The 12,731-nt window shown below is 49.6% G+C and overlaps 1 non-coding gene across 1 annotated transcript; it reads left to right on the top strand.

Moving 5' to 3' along the window:
- Positions 1-10,634: 10,634 nt before the first annotated feature.
- Positions 10,635-10,706, top strand: TRNAE-UUC. Its single transcript has one exon. It is a non-coding gene; the product is annotated as a tRNA-Glu (tRNA).
- Positions 10,707-12,731: the final 2,025 nt, after the last annotated feature.

The raw sequence follows: 12,731 nt of genomic DNA, 5'->3' as shown, positions 1-12,731 counted from the left end.
ACCGTAGTCCGGCAGGTCACATCCTGCCCTCGCCTTGGGGACCCTTTGGGAGCGCTGTTGTTGCGGGGCCCAGGTGCGGCCTGTGCTCGCCGCTGGATCGCAGCTGCCCCGGTGAACTGTGTTCCCCTGATGCTGCCTCCCGCTGCCCTGGGCATGTGGGGCTTTACTAGTTCTGCTCTGCCCTCTGGCACTCCCGATATCCTCCAAGAGCGTGGATGGAAAGCGGCAGGGGGGACTTGAACCAGCCTGGAGCACTGAGAGAGGAAAGTTTCTTTGCCAATGCTGGATGCTGAGCTGTCCCTGCTTTCAGGTGGGAGAGTACAGATTTTTGGGTCAGCCTGAGCTGTAAGGCTGCCATGCTCTGGGTTTGCCCAGATGTGTTCTCTTTTTTGCTCTAGCAATTTTATCTGGGCAGGTTTTGTGTACTTTCTGTTTCTTCTCTATCCTGAGCACATAGTAGACTGGTCAAAGCTGTGCAGGAACATCAGGTGTGTCTCCAGGTCATGCACAGATCCACCAGTGGTGTACAAACAGCATAGGTTCAGAGACCTCAGGAGCAAGTAGAGCCCTGTTCCTTGGCCAGCATGAGCAGTCTGAGTAAACAAGCCATGCACTAAAGGTCGGCCCTGCTAGATCAGCTTCCGTCAGCCACTGGTTTAGAGTATGTCATTTGGTGTGGTGGCACAGAAGAGCTCCTGCTATCTCAGTAACTGTTGCTATGTGGCACTGCTCCCAAGGAATTTTGTACGGGGTTCTGTTATTCCAGAATCGGAACAATCCCATGTGGAGGCAAATCCTGGGGGTTGAGCTGCTTGGATTCGTCAGACCCTACAACTGGGGGTGCGAGACTTGACAGATATTTGGTGGATTTTGCCACTAACAGAGTGGTTTGTGGCCCATGTCACACCAGGCAGCAAATGTCTGCTACAGTAAGAAATGAGTCCATTCAGTTTATTAATGATCCCAGGCAAGCCAATGGTCAGGGTCCCACCCAAAACAGCACTGCATTCACTTGCAAATGGCATTTTGGCACTATTGAGAACTTGAGGGTAACTTAATCTGAAGACATTCCCATGAAAGTCCCACTGTATTTTTAAATAGCAAATAGAGAGACAGTGAGATCACAGCCACCACTCTTGTGGGCTGGTCACACAGCTGCACTGTGCTTACAGGGTGGGGAGGAGAGTGTGTCCCTGCAGCCGGAGGCCAGTGGCAAGTGGGGCCCCCACAGGGGCGGCTGCAAAGCTGCTGGAGATGCCTGAGGTGCTGTAGGAAAGCAGGCAGGAGAAGTTAAGTTCTGTGGGACTGCAAAGATCAGGGACTGAGGCACAGGCTAGCAGGGAAGGAAAGGAGGAGTTAAACCAGGTCTGCATTGAAAACAAAAATTTGCTGGTGTAGCTCTACCATGATTAAATTGGCATCTCTCCTTGTGAAGGTGTAGATATTGCTTTCCTTTGCCAATACAGACTACACCTGTCCTCAGGGAAACAGCGATATTGGGGAAATGCTTATTGCAGCCTGATAGTCTCTGCTCAAGGGCTCCTGTAGATACAGACTTACTGTATAAGGACTTTAACAGCTTGATCATCATTTCTGTGCTAGCAAGAGCCTTTGGACAGGCTGAAAATACATGCTGGGGACATGGGAGGTTTCAGAAACTCAGCTTTAGAGCCCCCTAAATTGAGTGACCTCACACAGTAAGTGGTAAGTTGGCTGCAGGAGGGACCAGACAAGTATTCATTGTTTTTGCAACATTCTCATTTTACTTTGCATATTTCACGGTTTGATGATAATGTGTAGGCTGTTTTCCACCTACACCTCTGGCAGCCTTGCTGAAGAACCTAAACATGATCGCTTGGCTGCTGCAGCTGAAACTCTTGGGATGTTATTCTGCACTAAGAGATCCTCTCTCTCTTCAGGCCAAAACGGGCAAAGTGGAGGCTCTCAAGGACACAAAGGACACATTGACATGACATCTCAGGTCAGTGTGACTCATGAGCTGGCAGCTCCCTGCTTACCTGCACAGTGTCACACAGCAGGAGGGCATCAAAATGCAGAGCAAGGAAACCACCTTGAAGGCAGAACTTCCCCACTAGAGGAGGGTCACACACCTGCTGACATCAAGGACACTCTTGGGAGCAGAGATCCCCACTGCTGGAAGAGGAAAGCTGGGTGATATGGGGTTCAATTACCAGGCACAACACACAGCTCTGAGGCTGTGACTTGCACACAGGTGCCAATAACACAGAAGTGACTCACAGAGGGGGAGAGTAATGCCAGAAGGGAAAAACTAAGCAGCTACAGGAAAAGCTTCTTTTGTGGGAACTTTTTCAGAGACTTTCACAGCTCAGGCAGTCAGGGGCTGAGGAAAACTTCTGCTAATGGTACCTGGTGCGATAACACAAGGAGGTTCTCCTCCAGAGATACAGGTGGGCCACTCTGTGACACATACTTGGGAGATCAAGCCCACCAGTCACGAGGCCTGTTATCAACACACCAAAAGTGGCAGCAGGAGGTGAATGTGAAGTGACTTGAGAGCATGGCAAAGACATTGCAGTGTCTCCGAAAACAGAGGGCGCTGGTTCTTTTGCTAATGTAAAAAGAAACAGCCTTCATGATTTGTAAGGCTGTGAACACCAGACCACTGTAAGATGAGGCAAGAGATGTATGATCAGTGTTTCCAGGCCAAATCATCTCGTTGCTGCCTGCTCTTGGCTGAAGGATATTTCCTATAACTGTCACTGCAGAACTGCAAAATGAGCCAGCTCCCTGAGATGCTGCTCAAATTGTTCCTCAGATACTGCTCCCAAGTGGAATAACTGTATTTGGAAATATTCACCCTTTCATAAAGCTGCTCATCTGGTGTTCATACTTGGACACACACTCCACGTCAAGAAATGGCAGGTGGAGGTCCTGGCATGAGAGGTCTTCCTCATGTGGGGGTGTGGAAGAACCAGTGATGCTAAAGCTATGGAAAGCTTAGCATTGCAGTGCTGCTGTCCTGCTTGTATGTGCCAGGCTAAGAGTTGAGGCAAAGCCCAGGCTGTGAGCGCAGCCAGCACATTGCCCTTGAGGTTTGGGCCAGCAGGCACTGCCCTTGCTCTGCCTTTGTTAACAAACTGGGTTGCACGGCTTGGAACCAGTGCAGTCCAGCACCAGACCCACAGTAACTGTCTCCATGTACAGTAAGGAGGGGAGTAACAGCTCGAGACAGGTATGACAACCCTTTGTTGAGAGACTGGTGATACTGGGAGTAGATGCCTAAAATGGTTGGCAAGTTTTGTGTGACTGGGCTTACAGCCAGCACTGCCCCAGTGCAGCTACAGCCTTGGATCCCCCTTCCAGGGCACCAGCAATGGTGGGAGGATGAGTTGGGAGATGCTTTGCTGTGGGTTCCCTGTGCTACTCCTGAGCTGCATTTGAGGTCCTCAGCCTTGACCTCACCTCAGCTATACGCCACAGAAGCTTGTGCCAGGCCCACTCACTGGGTCAGCAGTCACTTGACCCTGGCTGACCATGGTTACTGACACCAAACCCTCTGCTCCTCTTGCATGGTGAGTATGGCACTGTTGTGCTGTCACCTTATCTCCAGCTCACCTGTTATCCTCTCCTGCCTCCAGCACCCCAAGCCCCCATGGCTGGAAGGGGGGGGCAGGAGCAGGAGCAGCTCTGTGTGCTCTTGTGATGAGAGAGCCAATAATACCAGAAAATGTTCTGTGAATGCCCTGTGTTAAATAGGTGTCTTGGTTTGAAAGACAGGTGTCTGCCAAGAAAGGCAGGAGCCTCCCTTGAAATGGAAAATGTAACCCCCTTCCCTCCGAATTATTATAATTTTGAAATTAAGGGGCTTTCAGGCAAAGATATGAGGAACAGGAATAACAGTTCTTTACTATTGTATATCTATGTGTATAACCAGTCAAACAACAATAACTATGGCAGTAGCAGCAAACAATCACAAACCCAGTCCCAGCCTTCTCGGCTGTCAGGCCCTTTCCCCTCGGGTGCAGTTCCGCTCGCAGCCGGCAGGGGCGCTGGCGGCTCCCGGCGAGCAGGGCAGGTGCGATGGTTCCCCCGCGGCTGCAGGGGGTGCTCCGGAGCGAGCTCGGGGAGCACGCGGCACTGGCGGCCTGGGATCCCGGGAAGGAATGGGACAAAGGCTTCACAAACCCCCTGGGCAGCCGATCCCGGTGTCCGGCCAGACCCTTGGGAACAGCAGGCTGGAACAGCAGGGACGAGCACAAATCCCGGGTGGCAGACGAGACGTATCGAACTCCGGAGCTGCAGCGGGAACCCCGGGAGGTCTCGGCAGGCAGGGCATGTGAGGCTACAGAATAGTGAAGGCTCAAAGCAACTGCAAAGGAACGGCGGGGGCAGGGCAGCCACAGCCCAGCTGCCAGCAGGGCAGGGAAAGGCAGGCTTGGGATCCCAGGGTTTTCCCTGAGAAACCCGAGCAGATGGTGAAAAAGTCCCTCTTTTAGTAAGGTGGGGTGGTAGGGTCCCAGTGCAACAGCCACTCCAGCGAGCAAGCTCCACTCATGGTAGAAGGAAGGCAGCCGAAAGCGGAAGCCTGCAGCGCTGATGAATTCCGTCCACAACGATGGCCGCCCTCCTCTCCCTCCAAACGCCGACAGAAACCAGCCAGCCAGGGGCTGTACCCAACCCTTTTTCCCAGTTCAAATCTTGTGGTATCCCCTGCCCTACACGAGAAAACCCCAGGTGAAAGAGAGTAGCCAGCTGGACCCCTCCCTCTGTAGCCAGGTCTTTTGTTTTTCTTAAGCGGTCAGTAATTTGTCCCCCTGGCAACATGTATGGGGAAAATTCCTTTAGGAGAAAAAGAAAACAGAAGGAGAACTCCTAAAACCCCAACAATAGGTCAAACTACTGCCCAGATACTCCTACGAGTGTTTACATGTGGGCTCACCATGGGGAGCTCTTTGCCGCAATAAAGTGCTGGGCTGACTGAGGGGCACAGTTCACTCAGATGGGTGATGGGATCTCTGTCCTTGCAGATTTTCAAGGTTTGGCTACACAAAGCCATAGTTTACCTGATCTAGTATTGGTGATGGTCTCATTTCAAGCAAGAGTTTGGGCTAATGCCCACCAAAGGTCCTCCCAACCAGCACGTCTGTAACTCCATACCAGGGAGCTAGAGGTTTGAGCTGGGCAGACATATGTAGTGAATTCTCCAGTAATCCAGCACAGACATCTTGTATCCAGTGTCTCAAAGACCTTACTGAATGGAACCAGGCTGATCTGGGTGCAGGCATTGCTGGCTGAAGTTCTTTGGATTGTGTGCTGTGACAGTTCTCTCTATCAAATGGTCTTAGCAAGTGTGAGGAAAAGAAAAAAACATCCCTGTTCTTCATTAATCCTGTCCGTTTTGTGAAGTCGACTGATGATATTGAACAGCCCAGGACAGTCCTCTGGAAAAAGATAGTTGGAGATATTTGACCTTTTGTAAAAATACATGTTTTTAAGCACCAATCAGGAGGTTGTTGTGGGGCTTTTTTTTATAGCAGGCATGATGTAAATTTGTATAACTAGCCAGGTGTTCTGAAATGGGGCTTTTAAAAAATCATCCTGTCCTAATTTTTTCTGCCTTACCATCTTCAGCTCCTTTGCAGAGTAAGCAGCAGTGCTATTGCGTTACTGCTTGGCAATGGCAGCAGCTGGCTGTAACCCAACCATGCAGCATGGGACACGGAAACACAGATGGAGCAGCAAATGCTCTTTGTTTCCTCTCCTGCTTTTTAAAACAGACTGTGAGTACATACTCAGGAGAGGTTTTTGCCATCTTCCTTGCTACTGTGGCTCCCTGGCTGCTGACAAAGCCATGGCATTATATAGCAGGGGTAACATCTCCCTGCAGCAAAGGAGAGCTCTGTCCTTTGAGAGGAGTGCAGCCAAGATGGGAAGGGCATTAGATACAATGTCAACATGCCCTTGAAGGGGAAAGAAGGGTGTAGTGGGTGAAATGGCTGAACTGAGCTGAGGGCTGCCCATGCAACAAGTCCTGCTTCTCTTGTTGCTCTGAGTCCTGATTCTGTGTTCATCTGAGCTTGGGTGAACCCCATCAGCTCATTAAACTGGCACAGAACAAAACTGAGTCTTGTTTTGACTGTCAAGAACTTCTATTGGCCTGATGGATGATCTGGCAAGCACTCGGATGAGAATGAGGAGCGGAGCCACACATCAGGGTGGGCCAGGAGAAGAACAGGGAAGGAAGGTGGAGATGGGATGTCCCTTGTGAACCAGATCGACTCCGCTGTCCAGGGTAGTCCTTGTCCAAAAGCTAGACAAGACATAGGAAGGGAGGTCCATGCTGCCAGGTAACTTTCTATGAGGCTGCTGGCAGTGAAGGTCAGGAAAATCTCCCCAGCAGAGGTTTGCCTCTACTTCAAAATTCCTGCAGGATGAAAGCTCCCCAAAATAAAGTACCTATGTCCCTGACACCGAATGAGTTACATGTTCCCAAAGGACTTCTGTATCACAGCCTCCCACACTTCTGTTTCTGGTAAGCTCTGCTGCTCTCAAATCTGTGTCTGCTAAGGATTTACTGGTCAAGCTGGGCAATGGTGCTCTCTGCTCTGCAGGAGATGTTATACTCTGGAAAATATGAAACTGTCTCACCACCAGCAGCCTTGAGCTGGGGGACACCTGCCCAGAGCAGAGGACGATTGCTGAGAGGCCTGTGGCCAGGGCTTATGACACAAGACTCAGCTAGTACTGCCAGTGCACCCAAACAGTAGCATGAGCAGTGGAGACAGAGCTGTGCCACCTCCCTGTACCTCCCTGCTCCCTCTCCCACTGGGCTGCACATGCTCTTGGCCCATCTGGCCTTGCTGTGGCTGATGTTTGTGCTGCACAATGTAATACTGTAGGTACTTGGCCAGAAGTGAGTTTATTGTTTAGCCACAGACAGAATCTGTAATTCCTCAAGTTAATCCTACAGTCTGACTTTTTTTCTCACAAACCTTGACAAATTAATTGAATCCACATTTCTGTGAATAACCTGGAAGGAAGGTTCCACAGTCAGGTCTCAAGACAAAGAAAGATGAGGATTTGTGAGATCACTTTCACCATTTCTGACCAGTGCAGAGACATTTCTGGGGGCATTTCTTTCTGGCCTTGTTGTCTCTTGGGATGATCATTCAGACATCTGTCTGAGATCCCACCAGGGTGTATTGCCTAAGTTTTCTCAGCTTCATCCCATGACTCCTGTTCTTCTTATGTAACACAAAAAAAAATTTGTTTCATTTTGTTGTTTACAGGTCCTCAACTGAAATTTCTGCATGTTGTTATTTCTCATTGTATCCTTTCAATAAAATAATACAGATTTCATTTTTTAAAATTCAATCCCTTTTACCCTCAGGTATTGTTTTGAGCTCTGCCTGCACACCACCTCCTTACTAATACATGCTGAAAACAGAAATCCTATAATGAGCACTAGAAGTGGGTTATAACTCTTTATCTGTTATCCTTTCTCAGTCAAGGGTTCAAGGACCAGCCAGATTCCTGCTGAACTCAGCAGCAAGTTCTTTGCTCTACCACAAAACTGCAGCAGGAAGTGAAGTTTCCAAACCTGTGGTTGCCAGCATTGCAATGCTGAATGTCCCCCTGTGCTGCACTAACTGTGTCAGGCAAGTTGGGTTCCTCTCAGCATCCAGGTATTCAGCTTTAGGCAAACCCCTTTGAAAGCTGTTCTTTGCTAGTTTTTTTAGCATCTTGGAGATCTACTAGGCAGATCAACTCAACAAACAGGTTCTTGTATTTTAATTTGAGTGCTGTGCACTCAGGCTGGGTGCTGACAGCTGGAACTTGTGCATCTCTGTCCATGTACCTCTGAGGCTGCTCATTGTGAACAGCTGCTGTTAGAGGAGAGAGAAAACACTTGGGATTACACCTGAGCAGTGTCTCAGGGGACCACCCCATGCAACCCACAGGTAGTCCCCCAGAACAGCACATCTGCAGGAGGCCATGGTCAGCCCCACCATGGTGGGGCTGTCTCATGGGCCGCCCAGACTGTTGAGCAGCTCACGGGGATGAGGCAGGTTTGAGATCAACCTGGAGTCAGTCTACAGGCTGGAGTCAGCATGAGGCCAGTGATGGTGACCAGGGACAGATTCAGCCCATGACAGGTCCTGTGCAGGGCTGGGCTACAAGCCCTAGGTGGGGCTGGCCTAAGGGCTTGTTAGTGCTCTTGGGGCCCAGAGAACAGCTTCACAGGCAGGTAAGATAACAGCATGAGCATGGCCAGTTTAAACGAGGCCAAAGTTCTGCCTCCCCCAGGTCCTGATCTCCAGAAGTGGTTGACAAAGGAAAACCTTCACACTTTCCTCACATGCAATTCCTAGGCAAGCAGAAGTGGAGGGGTGTAGATGCTGGCTCTGCTGCTCATATTGACATCTCACCAGGCCTTCTGGAAGGAGAAACAGCATCCTCCAGTACTCAAACTAGAAAAGAAGCTGAGGACAGGCAGGTTGATACATGGAAGAAGCTCAAATCTCTCCACCAGCGGTGTCAAGTCCTTGGGGAGCAAATTGCCCCCTCATGTCAGAGATGGACTAAGATCATCATGTGCCAAAAAAGCTGGGTCCTCTGGCTGTCAGCCAGTCCCTGCCCATGTCTTTAGCAACCTCATGCAGGCCAGTGGGCTGTAGTTGGGATCCATGCGAGGAAACAGAATCTGCTCAAATCTACCTTGTGTAGTCAGATTCAATAGCTTGTAACCTATTCAGGATTTTCTCTGCTGGCATATGGACATGGTCTACATCACCTTCACATTTTGAAGGGTATTTTATCTTTAATTTAATATTTTAATAGCCTTTTTAATGGTGCTTTGTAGCTGTGAAAAACGAGGTTCACTCTCCTGTGAGAATTTAAAGGGTTTAATATAAAGACAATAAGAGACACATAAAAGAAAGCAAAGGGATAACGGCCGGGTGCCTTGGCACTCTGCCAAGAACACATCTGATGCTAGAGGCAAGTCCTTTTTATACCATTTTTACTGTCTGTTCTCTATTCATATTCAAACTTTTCCAGGAACTGTTCTGCATGGCCACTGCTTGGTTCCGCCTTTTTAGAGCATGCGTAGTCTTCTGCCTTGTGGTTTTATTTCTTTTGGTTCTTGGGGTTGGGCCCGCTAGGTAAGAGTCGATGGTAGGGTGGATCTCTTAATTCTCCAGACAGTCAGGGCTGATTGCAGCTTTGGGCCTCTTTGCCCCCCGGGCAGAGCGGTGGTAGCGGCTCTCGGACCCTCCTGGCCGCCCGTTCTCCGGGCAGAGCAGCCTTTGGGCCCTTTTGTTCCCTGGACAAAGTGTTGATTAGCAGCTCCTTGGGCCTCATCCTCTGTTCGCTTGGAGGTTCTCTTACTTGCTCACACTTGCTCACACTTGCTAACATTTCTTGCTAAAACAAGAGAAAACTACATCCACACAGCAAAAAAGCATTTCTAACATTATATAATATCTACCTTAATACTTTGCAAGAAGCCAATACTATAATATATGTTTATAACAGTAGCCATAGCTTTTTCTTTGTGGTGATACAACTGTTCTGAGTAATTTTAGAATCTCCATGGTTCTTACAATCATGTTATCCTTTCAGTTTATTCATTTTTTAATCAACTCTTGAGGGAGGAATTTCTTTGTTGGTGTTACTCTTCTGATGTCACCAGATTGAACATAATACTCACTGCTATGCATGACTGTTCTAATGGCCCCTCACAGAACTCAGCATTAAACCCAATTGCTTCTTTTATGTTCTCCAGCCAGCTGCTCCAAAAATCAAGCCTTTGTGGTATCTAAATGTAGCAACCGCATGATATGCTGATGTGACATTTACTCACTCGGTGTGGGGGTAATTGGAGACTTTTCATAATGATTTTCTGCCTTGGTAGCCAATCTGACCTCCTAAATACGTCACTGTCACCACCACTGGTTTTACAGTCTGTTCACTACAATAGCCCTGATTCTCTCGTTTGCCTATTTAGGTGTGAGTTTTCCACATATAGGGGTTCAGTGTTACATCTTGGAAGATTAAAATGGTTCAGGCACACTGATACCGAAGTTTCTTCAATATCCAGCATCACTCCTCCACATGCTCAATAGTCAGTTCTTCCTGCACATCCGCAGCCAGCTACTGCAGTGTTCCACCTGTTACCTGTCTTGTACCCGTGTCTGATAAGGTTGTTCTCAGTCAAAACTGGGTAGTGTAGCTTTTCTGCCTGCTTTTGTGGTTGCTCAAATTTGTTTAGGAGCACATTGGTGGCTGTTACCAAGTTTCTGTGCCTTTTTAGGCCGGAGTTCATTTGTTCATCTTCCCATTAGTAATTTCCTACTTTTTCAGTTTTGTCAACCTCCAACCTCATCTTTTAACTAAGTGAGGGAGCGGCCCTGCACCCCTCACCCCCCCTCCCTGCTCCTGACCAACGGTGCGGGCAGAGGTCAGCGAGCAGTGAATAGTGGTCAGCGGGCAGTGGGAGGCAAACGGTGGTCAGCAGGCAGGGACAACGAGCGGTGGGCAGCGCGGGCGCAGGCAGGCGGCGCAGATAAGACGCAGGGCGGGCAGGAGACGGTGCAGGAACGCAGCGATGCAGGAAGCGGCTGTTGCAAGCAGGCACCCTTACCAAGCAATCCCACATGGTCTAGCGGTTAGGATTCCTGGTTTTCACCCAGGCGGCCCGGGTTCGACTCCCGGTGTGGGAAAGCGCGAGCTTTTTCTTCCGTTCGCCCTCTTGCCTTTCGGTTGTAAATTCTGCGCGACCCCTTCTACCGCTCACGGCGCGGGTGACACGAGCAACTCCCGCCCTCACCCCCGGCGCCTTACGCGAACGCACTCCCAGGTTTAGAGGGAGGAACGAACACCAGCGATAGTCGGCATTATCCCCTAGCGCAGCAGAGCCCGTCCCTCCTCCGGATCAAGCCATCCCACAAACAAGAAAACTTTTTTTTTGGAATGTGTTACTGAGAGCTTCCCCTCAGCTCCAGAGGTGAATCCAGCCAAGTGCGTAGTGACCACACCAACAGCCCTGCGGAGCTGAACGCCGACAGCCGACGGGCCAGGGCAGTGCTGTGATACGCTGGGTCTGGCAACAAGACTGGACACGCAGCTTGTGCCGCTCTTTGCTACTCCCGACCCCTCATTAGCCACCTTAGCCCTGTCCGTGAGTACTGGAAGCGTGGGGCTGCATCCTTTCTCGTACACTGCCTGGGCACCAGCCAAGGGGAAGGGGTGTGTTCGTGGAGAAGACAAAAAACCCCCATGTCTGTGTACTGCTTCCAGAGCCTGGCTCCACAGGCAAATGATAGGAGAGAAAGGCCTTAGGTAAATCCACCAACATGAGCCTATGCACATACTTCAGTCACAATCACAAGATGAGGGAGCAAGGAACATGGAGCTGGTTAGACCAGACCTGATGGCTGCCTGGAAGCCGAGGCGTAAGGGACAGACAGTGCATGGGAATAAATAGAATAAGCCTTGTTTTGTCTGTGAGAAGACTAGTAATTTTGTTTACAACCAACCTGTACAGAAACGATTAGGTTGGAAAAAACCCTATTACAGTCATGCTTTGTTTTTAATTTTAAACAGATCATTTTTCCTAAATGTTCCAAACTCTACTAGTTGACCACTTCAGCTTAGAAAGACTTGGACACTCTGGGCAAGGGCCCCAGGACCATTTACTGCTATTAACATTTCAGAAACTTTGTTAGAAATGACATTAAATGAGACAGTAGCCTGGGACTTCCAGAAAAGTTATCATTTCAGGAGGAAAAGTTTGTTTAGAATTAATCTTTACATTGTTTCAAATTTGTAGAACAAAAAAATAAACAACCTAAAATTCCCCAGCAACAATTTACTGCATGCTGATACCAGCAGGAAACCCACTTTATGTTATCTGTACTACCTTGAAAAATTCCAAATTTACAAAGTATTATTAAATTTAAATACAAACGAACCATTCTGTGAGCTCTGAGGGAAACGAAGCACTGTTAATGAAACAAGACGGACTTGTTTAAACAAAAACACTAGTTCCCTTCTGAGTTAAACATTCAGCTTCAAGACTTCAGCAATCTGCAGTGGCTTGGGCCAAAAGCCGCACCAGAAGGGCAGGCCATTGACAGATTTACTTGGGATTGAAGTGGCTAAAAAATCTGCAAGACACTGCTGGCCTGTTAAGGGAGGTGTTGTTTCTGGCAGAAGGGTACTGCTGAACACCTTCGGACATTGCTAATCTGAATGAATCAAGCCCTCGGCCAAAAGGAGGAAGATCAGACCACAGACCCTATTAAATCATCACGTCAGCACAATCTCTGGTGAAGGAACACAGTAATTTCGCCCTCCTGCCCTAATCCACTTTAGTTTGCTGGAAAGCAAGAACCTACGACAAGGCCTCGGCATGGTGCTCAGAATATCCTGAAGAACCCTTCCGAAGGCAGGAAAAGAACGGGCGCTCAGAACGCACCGCAAACCCACAAGCTGGGCCCCAGGCCCCGGGCGCAGCCGCAGCCCCGCCCACAGCGGCCCCAGGCTCGGCCCGCCCGCCGGGCGCCAGGCGGGCGTGCAAGCTCTCGCGAGAGCTCAGAAGCGCGTGACAAAGCCACCTGTCTACCCAAGTCTCGCGAGCATTTCCGCCACTGCTTCCGGTTGCGATATCTCGCGAGAGGTGGCGAGCCCGGGGGTGCAGGGCCTTGTTTGACCGTGCATCTCGCGAGAGCCCCTGCGCGGTACGC

The sequence above is a fragment of the Corvus cornix genome, chromosome 20 (assembly GCF_000738735.6).
Source record: "Corvus cornix cornix isolate S_Up_H32 chromosome 20, ASM73873v5, whole genome shotgun sequence".
Classification (NCBI taxonomy): domain Eukaryota; kingdom Metazoa; phylum Chordata; class Aves; order Passeriformes; family Corvidae; genus Corvus; species Corvus cornix.
The sequence above is the reverse complement of the archived record's forward strand: the minus strand, read 5'-3'. Positions and strand labels throughout refer to the sequence as shown.